Below are 16,900 nucleotides of genomic sequence, written 5' to 3'. Positions count from 1 at the left end.
TCTCTGCCTCTACTATCCTCTTAACTCTCTTCCCCATGGCCTATATGAACTCTATTCTATGCTATACCGGTGTGTGGCTGGTCCCTCAGGGAGAAGAGATGCCTCAGCATGGACCCGCTGAGACATTCCCTTCCCCTCTACCACACCACACACACCCACAGAACATATTCTATATCTCTTTATCTTTTTATGAACACAATATTGGTGCCATAATTCAGATGTAGAAATCTGCAGGTTTGTATCACACCAGTTGCCAGAAGAGACCCATGTTCGCTAGCCTAGCCTAGAACTGGTAAGCCCCCATCCCCACTGGTCAGAATAACTGTCCACATGGTCTAAAGGAAGATTTCTTGAGCTCAGAGTTAATCCTGTGCTGTCCTGACCCTCATTCTAGGACTCCTTCTCTTGAGTGGGATTTTTCCCCTCTCCCTTTGAGATAGTTTCTTTCTCAAGGCTCAGAACCCCAGGCTGGGCCTGGACAAACTGCTCTCAGGAGTGCCGTCTCCAAGCTTTAGTCCCCAGCCCCCATGGGTCAGTCTTTCGCAGCCTGCTATCGACCTGTAGCACAGGCTTCTCCCCCTTCCTCCGTCCATTGCGGCTGGCTGCAGCCCCTAGTTGAGCCAGTTTGCCTGAAAAGCGGGTCTGGGACCCTGCTTGCTCCTCTCCCACCTCTGCTCCTTAGCTCTGCTCTGGGTCTGGCTGAGCTTCTTTCGTCCTGCCTGACCCTCAGACTTGCTTTCCCATGCACGCGTGACCACCCTTCCAAAGGGCTTGGCAGCACACAAGGGAGGCTCTCTCTCTCCATCTCTGCCCAGGACCTATAATGTGAGTGTGCTTGCAGTGCTGTCCACCACAAGAGTAGCTAGTGTGTACTGGGCAGCGACTTCTGGCTGCTAGAAGGAAGTCCTGCCCTGCAGTATTGTGAACCCAACTCACACACAGCACCTCTGTCTCAGCTGAGGGCCCATAGCACAACCCTAGGCCCATAACCTGTGGCCCACAGCCCGATCTGCCAGCCGTATGATCAGCCGTATGACAGGCACTGCTGCCAGCTTTCTTATTCTGGTCCTAGCCAAATGTTTCTTTGCTAGTACAAAAATGTGCTTCTCTCTTCCTACAGAACCTGCCAAAGTTACATAAGATTTTCTTTCCTATCCTGTCTATTAATTAAATTCTATTCAACTACAACCAATCCATATGGCCCTCAATCTTGTCTGCTAATAATATATTTAAGTTTATGACTGACAGAATTCCCAAAGCCTCTAATAGTTGACCCAAGATGGTTTCAGAAGATGTACACACACCCGGGCGATACTGTCTGGATTGTATGTGATATAGTCACTAAAAACCACAGTGGGTAAAACTGGTTGCCCTGAGTCGAATGACTTGGCTAAACCAAGGTAAGTCATTTCTCATGTCATGTGTATCCATTCCACAGAGAAAAAGCCCTGCATCTTCTGCACTTGAAAGCCAGACTGATTTCACCCAAGAGACCGTGGAGACCACGGGAACTGTTGGCTAGTAGACTCTGTCATTTTTTAAATATATAGCTGGTAGATTGTTGTTTACTCTTTCTCAGACTTCTGACAATATTGACAGCTAAGCCTTCACAGATGTAGTCTGTTACCTCATTACCCAAACTCAGTTGCCATCAATTAAATGCTTCATATTTCCTCTTCTTGCTATGACACTGTCCTAATATTATCTGAGTTCCTATAAATTTGCCTAATTCTAATAAAACATCCCACTATATGATCCAACAAAGGCTCATCTTAAAGACTGCTCGTGTTGTTAACTCATGTTGTTATCTCTTTTGTAAACTTATAAGCCACAGGAAACCCACTCAGATCTGCCTCTCATGGACCAAATAGACTCCATCCAGATAAGTACATCTGCCTAAAGTTCCCACTTACTACCTATAACAAAGGGTGAGATCACTCTGGGTTTCCAATGTACATTTTAAGAAAAATTTTTCTTTCTCCCAAACATACTTAATCTTATTCCCTACATCTTGTTAAGTCCAGACACATCCAGAACAGCTCCAGAAGCAACCTCCAGATGCTCCATCTCCTGTCACACACAGACCCTTCTATTGGACCTATTCCTTCTGACTTTTGCTCAGATGTCTCCACAGACCCTGGACAGCAGGAAACAACCAACTCTCTTAAGACTGGACAAACATCCCCCATACCCATTTTTTCTGTGTTCCTTAGAGACATGTTGCCCCCAGAGCCAGCAGGAAGTAGCTAGATGTCATGACGACCCTATTCCTACTTCACCATCACCTCTTTCTAATTTTTCTTTTTTAATTAAACCAAAACAAGGGAGTGTTAGCATTCTGTCTAAACTCCACCCCCACAGTTACCTGGCAATAGCCAGGTAGGCCTGGCCCACTATAAAAGGGACTGCTTGTCCCCCCCTCCCCCGCCTCTACTACCCTCTTAACTCCCCTCCCCATGCCCTGAATAAACTCTATTCTATACTATACCAGTGTGCGGCTGGTTCCTCAGGGGGAAGAGATGTCTCAGTATGGCCCCACTGAGACATCCCCTTCCCCCATACCTCTGCACACACTTATAGAACATATTCTCCTTATCTTTATCTTTTTATAAACATATCAGTTGTGTTCTTTCTTCTTTCTTTCTTTCTTTCTTTCTTTCTTTCTTTCTTTCTTTTAAAGAGAAACACTCTTGGTTTTTTGTTTTTTAGTTTTTGTTTTATTAGATTTATTTATTTGATTTATATGAATACACTGTAGCTGCTTCAGACACACCAGAAGCAGGCATTGGATCCCATTACAGATGGTTGTGAGCCACCATGTGGTTGCTGGGAATTGAACTCAGGACCTCTGGAAGAGCAGTCAGTGCTCTTAACCACTGAGTCATCTCTCAAGCCTGCGTTCTTTATTTTTGTATTCCAATTTCCTATTTTACATGTATTGGAAATGACTTCTAAGTTGTGCTCCAAGTAGATGACTGTGTTTCAAAGAAAGCTTATGAGAGGGACTGAGAAAACCAGGTCTTGTTCTAGTTTTAGATATTCTTTCATTGTTGTACCCGCCCATCTGTCTATCCTTCTATCTATCTGTTTTACACCAAATCACACAGTTCGTCAGAAATGCTTTCTGATCCAAAGTCTGCTTCCTATGAGTTTACCAGCCCTGTGAAAGAGGAGGCACTGAGGGCAAGGATAAATGTGGTAATATACAAAATGAACTGGCTGTCCATCAGAGAGGTAAACGTGAGGAAAACTTTCAGAGAGAAGATGGTGTCTAAGCTAGGTTTTAAGAAAATACATTTTCCTGTAGGAGGATAAAGGAGTGCAAGAAAATATGACATAGAAGAGATGATATTTACAAAGTCACAAAAGTATGAATATGCCACGTCAGAGCCACAGGAGATCAGCACAAAAGTATGAATGTGTCACGTCAGAGCCACAGGAGATCAGCACAAAAGTATGAATGTGCCACCTCAGAGCCACAGGAGATCAGCTGAGGGGTTTGGAGTCACATCAGGAAGAGTATTGATCATCTAATTAAAGAGCTTGGTTTGATCTTTTTAAAGAGTGGGACCATTATGGTTTCTAAGCAGAGGTGGGTGATCTTATGGGTCCCTAGGATAATGATCGATGTGGATAAGGCTCGAAGCCAGAAATGCAAATATGAAGCCGTCCAAGCAGGAGAAGACCGTTATAGGCACTGTTAATGCGGAGACTCACAAGAGGTGGTAAAATGGACGGGAATTGGTATTTTTGGTATTGGGAATAAAGAGAAACATCTTATTCTGGTTTAGCTTTAGCCCTGCTGCTCTGGGGCCTGTGGGGAGCTAGCAAGTTATAGTAGCAGAGAAAATCACAGACTTCATCATCGGGGAGCAAGAGGAAAAAGAGGAAAAGATAGAGACCCAAGACTCTGCTCCAAAGGTGTCCCATGGGGTCTCCCACCTTGTGAAGGCACTCCCACGCCCTTCCAGCACAAATCTGCAGACAAAGCATTTAATACCTGAGCAGGTGGCTCTGTTTCCTGGGGTTCTGTCTGTAAAGGAGCCAGGGGGGGGAAGGAGACTGGAATACAGTCAGTGGCAGTTTCTATATGTATGCTGAGGTCTAAGTGCCTGTTGGCTGACTCAGTGGAAATGCACTATATACTAAAAATCTATAGCTCAGACATCAAGAGAGAGGCCTGAAGACAGGAATCTGGATGTAGGGCATTAACTTTCTCCATTGATGAGGTTACTAATTTCCCACAAATATCTGTTCTCTTCATTTCCCTGTTAGCAGTAGGAGTCGGGCAGGAAAAATGTCTGCTCAGCTGCAACCTTCCACTGACCTGCCTTTATCCGCTTTATCCGCTGTTGCTTTGTGGCAAAGGAATGGTTATTTAATGAAAAACACTTTTAAAAAAATTCCCGAGCTCTTAAATGGAAAAAGGAGAATGAGTCCAGCTAAGCACTGTGGAGAGGGAGGGAGGGACGGAGGGGGGGAGGGAGGGAAGGAGGGAGGGAGGGAGAGAGGGATGGAGGGAGTGTTGGCAGCTTGAAGCCTCGCCTGCCTTGGCCCCACACCCCTGACTTTTACATTAAAATTACTTTTCTTCAAGTTCCTTTGTTCTTTTTCCAGCCAGCAGATTGAGAAGGTGTGAAGGCCACAGCTTCTACTGCTCATCTGACCAAGAGCAAGGCCTTTTTGTATGAAGCTTACTCTTTACTGTGTCACCTGAACAATAATACCAGCCTTTGCATCCTTCTGCCGTTTTCTTGTCTTGTATGCTGCAGTGTCTAACGCCAACATCTCAAGTCTTAGGGCTCACACCTTGTCTATTCATTTGCGTTCCTATTATAGATTCAGAATATATAATTTAAAGTGCATAAAACTTGTCTAGCCCGGCTCCTTCAACTGCCCAGACTCACAGCTCTCCCTTCTTCTTTCTCCCCCTTCTCCTCTCCACTGTGATCATAAAACCACTTGTAAAAAATAAAATGGGAGACAGAGAGACTTAGAAGACTGAGAACGGGCAGAAAGCTGCTAAAGAAATCGGTTTGAATCCACAGGAGGGAAGCTTACGTGCAGGGAAGATAGTGAACTCATGAAGCACATGACAAATGCAGTAGAGTCCAAGCTGAAAGGACAGCAAGGGCACATGGTGTGGGTTAATTGGTGCCCTGCCTACACTCAGGAAGGAATACACTTTTAGCCACATCAAAGTCTTTCCAGAAAAAAAAAAGTAACCCAGAAAGCAAAACATACCTCATTAAAAGTGCTGTTTCCAGGAACCCTGGCAGGCAGATAATAAGAAACCTGAAAGCAATCACCTCTGTTTAGCCTGCTGCTCTCAGCCTCTGAACTGTTTGCCTCCAGAAGAACAAAGAATGGAGATAATATATTTAAATTCAATTTCTTAGAAAGTGAAGCGATTTAGCTAGAGTTGCCTTCAATCAAACAGACACCTCCCATAGCTTCAAAATGCATCCTCTGGGAATCTGTGAAATCCTTTCTTTAGCAAAGCTTGCACCCCGCCCTCCAGAGATGCTCACAGACTCCTACATAGGCACTTCAAACATGACAACGTGTGACAGGCTGAGAAAAGGCCATTTACAACGGCTACCTCATTTGTCTTAGAATTGTGGCCATAGTAAAAACAGGATGCCAGAAGACCTATTCTATTCATTTTTAAACTCTTTTTGTTTTGGTATAATTTTGTGTTTATGAGGAAGTGGAAAAGCTATTAAAGAGAATTTTCATTCTTGCTTCAGCATAACTATGGGACATTTGTTAAAACTAAGTATCTATACCAGTGCGACACTATTTACCGAAATATAGACTTTGCACATTTCCCCGCTGACAGCCTTTTTACAGTTTCTGTGTTCAGGTCTGGACATTGCCTCATATTTTTGATCTCATTATGATGCTTCTTGTACTAAGGACATGAATGACAGATACACAATACTTCCCCTCTGATGGAACAACCTGGAGACGCCAGCTGCAATCCAATAGTCAGCTAGCTGGCAGAGACTAGGGTGGCAGTATTGGAAGTGGCTGTCTGTCCTGCTCCTGGCAGACTACTGTAAACTCTTATCTCAGCAGCTTCAGGCATGAGGACACAGACATAGACAACTTCAGGGGCTGAAGCATGACTAAAGAGAGGAAAGAGACAGCCATATGCTACCATAGCAAATACAGAGGGACAGTTGCTTAGAGAGAGTAAGGCTATGTGAATAGATTTAGGAAAGGAACAGTGAACTCATCTGTAGTCTGAGGAAGGGGAAACTGTAAAGGTGAGCCCAGGAGAGCAGTTAGCATGCCGTGAAGAAGAGATTATGGCTGATAAAACAGGAGAGCAGTGAGTGTGTCAGTTCAGTCTGCAGAATCCAGCACATAGGTACAGTCATAGGTGTGGACCCTGAGAGCGATGGCATAGGCAGGAATGATGCCCAAGTCAGGTCATCCATACGGCATCGCCACTAGTAAATCACCAAGTGGGATTCTGGATTCAGTTCTAGCTCTTTGTAGTTATACAGCAGTCTTTCTTAAAAGATGAATACTGCTATTTATCCAGCCTGGTATTTTCCTTTCTTGTTTTTCTCTGTGTCTTCAATGAAACAAGTACTATTTGTCTTATAGATTCTGTGAGGATTTACACAAAATATATAATCCTTGCCTCTGCAAATGTTCATAGGTAACTTTCCATCTGTATTTTTGATTCTCTTCAGTTTGTCTTGTAATATGCTCAACATATGCTACGTGTCTTCTCTGGAGAAGATGTTGTTACCCGAGTCTCCCCCATTCTGCTCTAAATTCTCCCTGTGCCCCTCCCCTCTATCACAGCAGCTCTGAACACTTGCTTCCCGTGAGGATAAAATCACAGAGCCACCATTTCTCACCACATGCTGCTCAAACTCCTAAGACTGAGACTTACATCATAGCTGTTTCTTTAAAGCTTCAAGTGGTTCTAACACTTGAGCTGTTTGAGAAACATTACTCTGTATTGCAAGATTTTTTTCTTTGATTTTTTTTTTCTTCATGATAATTGTCAAACATGTTTCTAGGTAGTTCATGAGAGGAGACTGTTTCATGATGGAGATACAGGATGGCCTGTATCACACAGACTGGTACTCTGCATTGTCAGGGATGGAGAGCCTTCTGTTGAACTTCTCTTTCTAATCCTTGCAAGTTGACGCTTGTGGAGTCAGTGGAATAGACTTTTCCTTGGGCTGACCGACTCATTTTATTCTAAGCCTGAGACTTCCGAGGCTGAGGCAAAAGGGTCACAAGTTCCAGGCCAGTCTGAACAACATCGTAAATTTCCGGTCATATTATATAGTGAAATCTTATCTCAAAATAGATCAACAAATATTCAAAATACAAAATAAAGCTAGCTTTCTATGAGGGGTTGAGATTTCCAGCTTTTCTGAGATACAGCAGTTTCTATGCTTTCTATTTCTGTAATCACTGTATTGAAGATACTGCACCACCCACTCTCTCCTGTCCTCTGATTGGGGAAAGAGTTGGCATTGAGTCACTTTCTAGGACCAGGCTTCATTCTCACTGCTTGGTAAGGAAGGCTGCTTCTGGCTGCAGCACATCTTTTTCACGGCAGTTGTACATAAGGTCAGAGGCTGAATTCTGAGGAACAGGGTCCTATTTAAGACCAAGGTGTATACCCAAGATTGGTTATAAATTCAAGGAGATAGCATGAGTCTAGATTTAAAATCTTAAAGCAAATCTTTGACTCTAACCCTGATCCTGATACCAACTGAGAGTGGTTAACTAAGAATATTGAGAGACACATAGCTCTGAAAAATGTCTGTGAAATGACATAAAGAATTCTGAAAATAGAAGTTGGTGCTTCTAACTCTCCACATCATCAGAATGACTACATTGTGTGTGTGATATTGGTGTATATGTCTTCTTGTGTGTGCCTATATGGCTGCCCATGTATACATGTGCACATGAGAGTGGAGGCCAGAATTGACTTCAGGTATCTTTCTTAATCACTCTCTGTCTTCTTTGTTCAGTCTCTCACTGAACTTGGAGATCACTATTTTGGCCAGACTGGCTGGCCAGCAAGTCCCTGGGATTTGCCTGTCTCTTCCTCCTGGCAGCCCTGGAGCTTTGCATAGGTGATGCTGTGTCTGGCTTTTACATGAGTGCTAAAAATATGAACTCAGGTCTTCATGTTTGCACAGCTTTCTTTACCAATTGAATCCTCTTCTTTAAGAAATCATTTAATTAATTAATTAATTATATCTGCATGTGCATACATGAGTGTTTATATGCAGGTGTCAGAGGACAACCTGTGAGAGTCTGTTCTCTCCTTCTACCATGTAGGCTCTGGGAATTGAACTCAGGCCTTGGAAGCAGGTATCTTACCTACTGAGCAAACTTGTTGGCCCCAGAGCAGATATATCTTCTAGGGGAATATTGCTTATTAGTTTCTGAGATTGATGGGCACTAAAATAACCTCAGAACTACTTTGTTTGAATAGTTGGTTATATCCTAGAAGTGTTGATACTACTTAATTAAAAATAAATTTTTCCTGCTTCAGTTATAATTGAGGTAATTAATTTACACCTAATAGCAGAAATATTGATATTTTATTGATGTATAAAGGATAGTTTATAACTGTCAAGTCCATTAATTTATTCAGTTTCTTCATTGGGCACCTATCATATGGAGTCCTATTGTATATATGCATATATATATATGACTCATTGTGATATGTAACAATACCCAGCAAATGATATTTGTCCCTCATCCCTTTTACTGATATTTTCTATGTATGTTGCATGAGGCCTTAATACTCAATTACTATCTACTGCCAGAGGATAATCTATTAAATAGGTATTTTTCATTTTATATACTTTGTATTTGCTGATGGCTTGCATATCAGGTATCTTCCAGAAGGCTCAGGTAATTGGGTTGTTTTCCAGTTGGTGGCTCCCATCACTGGGAGGTATTCAGATCTTGAGGGCTCTGACATAATCAACAGATGAGACAGTTGATTTATTATTTGATGGCATTATTGGGGCACAGTTGAAGCTTTCAGAGTCGGGGTGAGTTGGAAGTGGGAGGGATGTGTCTGTTCTGTCTGCCCCATCTTTATCTCTCCCTTTGCTTCTGAGGATCCATGACACGATCAGCCGCTTTTACACACTCCCCTGTACCATGATGCTCACCGTGATCTCAGGAGATCCAGTGAACCTGACTGAAGCTCTCGAGGCAGAATAAATGTTTCTTCCTTTTACGTTGGCATTCTTGGGTATTTTGTCACAGCAACACAAACATAATGATAACAACAGTGATTTGGAGTGCTCCTATTTTTTTATTATTTTTTATTTTTTAAATGTTAATCAAAGGCTTTATAAGTTTGGTAATGCTCAATAACAAGATGCCCATACAATCAGAAGTGTAACCCAATACCCAACCTAGATATACCAACTATCTTTGACTGGAGGAGACATGCAAACATCCGCCTCCATGTCCGCCTCTCTCTCTCTCTCTCTCTCTCTCTCTCTCTCTCTCTCTAATCTCCTAGCTCCTCCTCCTCTCCTCACTCCTCCTCTTCTTCTCCTTACTCCTCCCACCATAGCTCCTCCTACATATCACCCTTCCTGTTAAGACAAAACTTTTCTCTCAAAATATAATTAGAGCATAACTATACCAACTTGTATCAGTAAGGTACAAAAAGACCTAATACCCAGTCCATCATTTTGTTGACTAATCAGAACCTCTGTCATCTCCCCTAACTAAAAGACTTAGTTCTGAACCTGGCTTTTTTCTTGCCTTTAGAATGAATGTCAGCTGAAAACCATCCTCTCAAGTCTTTTCTCTCAAAGTAAATAGCTGGGATTGGCTGTGAGACTATAAGTCTTCAACCCCGTCAGAAATCCAGAATGACTGAATTAACTGAAATTATGGGAAGCACAAAGCATAGCTTCTAAAACATAGCCAATTTTTAGAGACTGCTGAACACCTGGACAGCCCCTATACTACAAAATGTTGAAGCATCTGATCTTCAGGCTTCTGGCCCAGGATCATCTGACAGACCTAGTGATGCAGAATTGTCAAGGGCTGATTACTCTATCTTGGCAGATATAATCAGTCGACTGTTCCACAAGTGTGTCCTTTTCAGGACAGTAATTTGTTTGTAGATGAAAAGAGGCAATTCTTGCCTATTGGCCGTCTCACCACAACTGGAGTAACTCCAAAGACACTCAATTTCTTCTTAGAATCCAAGACAGGAAGCTGTCAGGAGAAGATAGGTCTCTAATCAAAATGAACCTTAATGCAGGAGTGTTTGTAACGTCAATTCTGTGGACTTCTGACATTTTGAAAACCAACTATCCATGTAAGGCAATCTGGACTGTTGTCTGTTAACTCCTCTCAGCTATTTCTAAATAAAATATAGAAAACACCCTAACATTAAACTCAGAGCCATGAATTTGCTATAGGCCCTTAACTCACAGTTTAACCATCTCAAATCAGTTAAAAAAAAAAAGTTAAAGAAGGACTGGGCCTAAGCCTTGTATTCCTAAATGTGTTATATAGGCACAATGCCTATGAGAGTAACAATATTAATCTCACTTCTATATCAGTAAGAAACTTGTATCAATGAAAACCTTAAATTTGAAATCAAAGTAAATTTTGTACCATTTAAGAAATTGTAACTTCAGCTTAATAACGATTATACAGATTTCTACCGATACATTATGGCTATGCAATAAATCCTAGCTATTCCTCCCATTCCAACAAAACCACTACTTTTTCCTGGAAAGACAGCCCAATATTAACCACCTCAGTCCCCAAGCCCAGGGAATAGGGGTGCTGATTCTTCATTAACTTCTTCAAGCTGATAATGGGTGTTGAGATATTAGAAGAGGGGTGGGGAAAAGAATAAATTGATAAGCCTCTGACATCTGTGTCTTCACTGCATCCAGCTGAGATCCCAGGACATCAGAGGTTCGAGCAGGTCTGCTCAGCTTGCTTGATGAGTAGATACACCAAGGCTGTGTATTCTGCAATATACAATTCTCAAAACAAATTTTAGTATCAAGATATTTTTTGTTTGAATTCTGGAATCTAGTCTTCTGGTGGCCTGTCTCTATCATATCTAATCCATATAATTCTGGGCATTTCTACGAGGGTGTGCTCCCACCATCCTCCCATTCTTGCCTCCCTGCTCTCAAATTCCCCAAAACTAGGGAATCCAAACCATTGGGTACCAAGGCCTTCCACTTCCACTGATGCCTGACAAGGCCACCCTCAACTACCTATACAGGTGGAGCCGTGAGTCCCTCCCTTTGTGTTCCCAGGCTGGAGGTTTTAGAATGGCTACTCCAGCTTGTTTCTTAGGACCATTTGCTTGAAAAATTGTTTTCCAGCCTTTTACTCTAAGGTAGTGTCTGTCTTTGTCAGTAAGGTAGGTTTCATGTATGCAGCAAAATCCTGGGTCCTGTTTATGTATCCAGTCTGTTAGCCTATGCCTTTTTATTGGAGAATTGAGTCCATTGGTGTTAAGAGATGTTAAGGAACAGTGATTGTTGCTTCCTGTTATTTTTGTTATTAGAGGTGGAATTATCTTTGTGTGGCTGTCTTCTTTTGGATTTGTTGGAAGAGGATTACTTTCTTGCTCTGCCTAGGGTATAATTTCCCTCCTTGTATTGGAGCTTTCCTGCTAATATCCTTTGTAATGCCAGGTTTGTGGAAAGATATTGTGTAAATTTGGTTTTGTCGTGGAATATCTTGGTTTCTCCATCTGTGGTAATTGAGAGTTTTGCTGGGTACAGTAGCCTGGGCTGGCATTTGTATTCTCTTAGGGTCTGTATGATGTTAGTCCAGGATCTTCTGGCTTTTATAGTCTCTGGTGAAAAGTCTGGTATAATTCTTATAGGTCTGTCTTTATATGTTACTTGGCCTTTTTCCCTTACTGCATTTAATATTCTTTGTTTGTTTTGTGCATTTGGTGTTTTGATTATTATGTGACAGGAGGTATTTCTTTTCTGGTCTAGTCTATTTGGCGTTCTGTAGGCTTCTTGTGTGTTTATGGGCTTCTTGTTCTTTAGGTTAGTGAAGTTTTCCTCTATAATTTTGTTGAAGATATTTATTGGTCCTTTAAGTTGGGAATCTTCGCTCTCATCTATACCTGTTAATCTTAGGTTTGGTCTTCTCATTGTGTCCTGGATTTCCTGGATGTTTTGTGTTAAGAACTTTTTGCATTTTGCATTTTCTTTGACAGTTGTGTCAATATTTTCTATGGTATCTTCCGCACCTGAGATCTATCTTCTATCTCTTGTACTCTGTTGGTGATGCTTGCATCTATCACTCCTGACTTTTTTCCTAGGTTTTCTATCTCCAGGGCAGTCTCCCTTTGTGATTTCTTTGTTGTTTCTACTTCCATTTTTATTTCCTGGATGGATTTGTTCAATTCCTTCACCTGTTTGGTTGTGTTCTCTTGTAATTCTTTAAGGGATTTTTGTGTTTCCTCTTTAAGGGCTTCTACCTGTTTACCTGTTTCTCCTCAAATTCTTTGAGAGCGTTATTTATGTCCTTCTTAAAGTCTTCTATCATCATCATTAGAAGTGATTTTAGATCTGGTTCTTGCTTTCCTGGTGATATGGGGAATTCAGGACTTTCTAGTGTGGGAGAACTAGGTCCTAATGATGCTGAGTACCCTGGGTTGCCGATGCTTATGTTCTTGCACTTGCCTTTCGCCATCTGGATCACCTTAGTGCTACCTGCCCTGTCTCTTACTGGAGCCTGTCTTTCCTACTATCTTGTTTGTTTCAGAACTGTGTGGGGTGGGTGTTGCTACTGGGGTTAGAGCTTGGGCCAAGATCTGCTCAGTGCTTCGGCCCAGACTGCAAGGAGCCAGTGCTCCGGGCCAGGAGTGAATTCCTAGTCCTAGTGGGTCCCAGTTAATCCCTGTTTGGGGCAGGTGTTGCTGTCTCCTTACCTAAGATGCTGCCTGGGTTAGAGCTCCTGGGAAGCCCACTTTCTCTAGGTTTTGTGAGATTGGGTGCAGAGCAGCTGCCCAGGATCTGCTCAGTGCTCGGGCCCAGACCGGAGGGCTCCTATTTTTTTTTTTTAATTCCCATAATGCTATGAGCATTTAAGATGTATTCAAATTTCTTTTGAATGTGCTCATGGAAGTGAAATCTCTGAGCCATGCAGTACCTCTATGATTAGACTCTATGTTGAAACATGACCTAACTATGTTCTAAAGGTGGCAGTTTCTCTTTCCACTGCTACCAGTCATGCACAAGGGTTCAGATTTTCCCACCTCGTTGCCCACAGTACAACACGTGACAGATAATCTCTTTTGGATTCTAAACCTTGACAATTTTACTTTTGATGATAAGTGTGTGTTTATGACTCTTTGGCTTTCTACACCAAGACTGTGCGTCACAATACCAAACATTATCCTGCTTGAAACTGCATTCTTTCACTAGAACATTCTATAGTGTAGTATATGCGTCCCCTACAGCAATAGGAGGTAAACTGTGAGACTTCTCAACTCTGAATGAACTCTATGAATGAAAAATGAATTCATTCTCGAACAGGAAATCTCTGGCACAGTGAAGCCTCAGGGTTGTGAGAACCGGGGCTGTTTGGGGAAGTTCTGGCCAGACCCTGGTGATTGTTTGCTTTATCACTATGGGAGCAAAGCAGAGACGAACAGGGCCTCTCAAAAGGCCTCTCGCAAGATGAGAAACATGATTGGCAGGAGTGAGGAAAACCGCCAAGGCTGTGAGCAGGCCTGGCTCCCTGTGGTAAGATCAAATAATGACCTCCGGATCAGGACATGAGAACAACGGAGCTCTGTGTCGCCACTGTTGGCTCTGGTGCATGCTCTGTCCTGGGCTAATAAACTTTTACTGCAGGTAACATCTGGAGCCGGGCAGAGGAGACAAATGTGCTGACCTCAGCAGGCCGTTTACTGTCAGACTGCCCAGAAGCACACTGAAAGCCTGGTTCCAACTCCACCAGGCTTTTCATTCTTGGCAACCCTGCCTGCTCTCTAAAATGCAAGTCCCCTCTGTCGCATGCGTTCTCACTTGCCCTTCCACAATGTATTCTGCTCGACACAGTCCCTGGCCAGATTTCGGTGGCATGTTCTTTGACTTTTGAGCTGTAAGAAAATGAACTCACATTTTTTTAAGAAATTGAAAATAGATTTTCTTTAATATCGTATATTTTGATTTTAGTCTCTCCTCCCCCAACTCCTCCCAGGTTTTCCCCACTTCCCCACTTGCCAAAATCCATACCCCTTCTTTCTCTTTCATTAGAAGACAAACAGGCATTGATGATGGTGGTGACGATGATGATGATGATGTGATGGTGGTGGTGGTGGTAAAAGATAAAATAAAAACCAGAATAAAGCAAAAATAAACAGAAAAAAAAGAGCAAAAGAGAAAGCATAAGAAATACATACAGACTCTGAGACGCACACATTTGCACCCACAGGAGACCCATAAAAACAAAATAAGAAACTATAACATATAAGCAAAAGCTCTGTAAATTTAAATTAAAAAGTCCAAACAAAGAATTATGAGACCAAAATTCTCCAAAAAATACCATGGAGTTCGTTTTGTGTTAGTTGTTTTTTACTGGGTGTGGGCCTGCCCATAAGTGTGGTTCATAGACCCAGTGAGACACTGTTAGAGAGAACTAACTTTTTCTTTGTAAGCAATTAACTACGGGAGGTAGCTTCTGGGATAGGGATGGAGGCTGGTGTCTACCTCCCCTCAGCACTAGGATCCCATCTGGCACAGGCCAACACAGGCTCTGTGCATGCTGCCGTGGTCTCTGTAAGTTCATATGTGCATCAGCCCTGTTGCATCTGGAAGGCCTTGTTTTCTTGGTGTTCTCCATCCCCTTTGGCTCTTACAATCTTTCCTCCTCCTCTTCCACGGAGCTCCCTTTGCTTCGGTGATGTCTGTCTGCCGCACTTCCACACCATGTACATGCTCCAGGTGGAAGGAAGGAGAAGCAGAAGCAGCATGACACTGTTTCTTCTCACACATGTGTGGCTGGGAATGTGTCACAGCCATTCCCAGGGGACAGCAGAGAGATCAAACTTTTCTCAGATGTCCATTTCTAATCACATTGTTAAATTATTACTGTTAAGTTTTGAGTCCCTTGTATATTCTGGGTAGTGAACGCTGCTTTTATAGAGAGAAAAAGAGGTGTGTGTGGCTCCAAGTGGATACTTCTCAACGTTCCCCTGATCTCCATATTTGTCTCCCCAATTAAATGTTTTTTCCCAAATTTCTTCCATGCTAGCACAGTAAAATAGTGACTAAAGCATGAATGGCTTCTTCCATTGTATGGGCATCCTTTTTGTTCAGTAACCTTGCTTGCTTTTCCTTCTTCCTTTATTATAATAGTTTTTTTTTTTTTATGAAACATTCAATTTATTGATCTTTGGGGTAATGTGATTCACTGTCATTGTATTACAACTGAGCCATTAGTCGTGTTGCTTCATCAACGTTAGCTGCTTCATTTTCATGGTGCTTCAGCTCTTTCTGCACAGATTTAAGAGAAAGGCTTTTTGAGAAGTTTGCAAGTTCTTTCTGTATATTTACAAAAGCTCTGTTCATTCTGTTGATTTTTTCATGATTCATAATGTTTATCTTCTTAAGATTAGTAGTAACTGGTTTTGCCTTGTTTTTAGCCTTGAAAGTTTTGTGGATAGCTATATGAAATACATTCCTGGACTTCTGCCCTTTTAGTTTGTTCTTGGCCATTGTCAGAGTTCACGAGGCACTTCAGGTTCGCAGTGACGCCAACCACAAGCTCAAGACACAGGACTATAATAGTTTTTAGGGAGGGAAAATGTATAAGCAAGTATTGGTGTATCTAGATTTCCAGAGCTTTCCTGTGCCCCTGTGTCCCTGGTGTGTCTGCATCCCTGTATGCTTTTGTGGCCTCCGGGTCTTCAGCTTTACTTGCTCTGGGCAGGCCAGTGGAGCCTTCTCTCTTCTTTCACGGTCTTTCCTCACATGCTCAGATCTGTTCCTTGGCATTTTGGGGCCACTCCAGAACACTTAGCGGCTTTTTCCATTCCTTTTGTGTTTCTCAATGGCCACAGCAGGTTCACACTCACAGCGCTGCTGCGGAGAAGGTCAGAGAATGCTAATGGGACATTTAGCAGTCAGTGTTCCTGTGTGGCTTTTTGTTGAAAATAAAGTTGAATAGACAGAAGGAGAAAATGCAATTCTAACTCAATGTAGAAAGAGTCTTAGAGGATTTATGTGAGTCATTAACAGATATCCCTGACAGATATAACCTCCCTTAAACATTGCCTCATGGATGAGTTCTGCCCGTTAAGACATGGATCACAGATGTTACCTACTACTTTTGTAACACATAAGGTAAAAATTTAAATATGCCAAATAAATGAACAGTAAAGTGTGTGCCCTAGAATTATGTTGAAATTGAACTAGAGACTAAAGGGATAAAGTGGAGGTTATGACACTATAGTGACCGTCCAAAGACTTTATTCACGTGCCTATAGAGACATGACTTTTCATAATATAGCACTACATATTCCTGCTATTTAGGTGAAATGAAAAGTCATGTGACATGGGGTAGAAATGAATTGACTTTGCCTATGATTGATTCTTAGTTTTATCAGCAGCAGAATGGTGACTGTGACATTCTGCATAGAGTTTTTAGTAGAAGTATTACGTGTCACAATGTTATTTGCAAACCAAATACACACACACAGACACACAGACAGATACTAACGTGCATGCACACTCACATACTCACAGATACACACATACAACCACATACACACATATGGACACAGTCACTTACACATGCATACATACATACAAACACAGATACATACTTCATAGACATAGAACCAGACACATACATACACACATACAGACACAGA

General features: G+C 42.1%; 1 pseudogene; it reads right to left on the bottom strand.

Moving 5' to 3' along the window:
* Positions 1-15,383: 15,383 nt before the first annotated feature.
* LOC114631644 lies at positions 15,384-15,765 on the bottom strand (annotated as a pseudogene).
* Between the last annotated feature and the right edge of the window lie 1,135 nt (positions 15,766-16,900).

This window comes from Grammomys surdaster, unplaced genomic scaffold (genome assembly GCF_004785775.1).
Source record: "Grammomys surdaster isolate TR1022 unplaced genomic scaffold, NIH_TR_1.0 363, whole genome shotgun sequence".
In the NCBI taxonomy this organism is placed as follows: Eukaryota; Metazoa; Chordata; class Mammalia; order Rodentia; family Muridae; genus Grammomys; species Grammomys surdaster.
The sequence above is the reverse complement of the archived record's forward strand: the minus strand, read 5'-3'. Positions and strand labels throughout refer to the sequence as shown.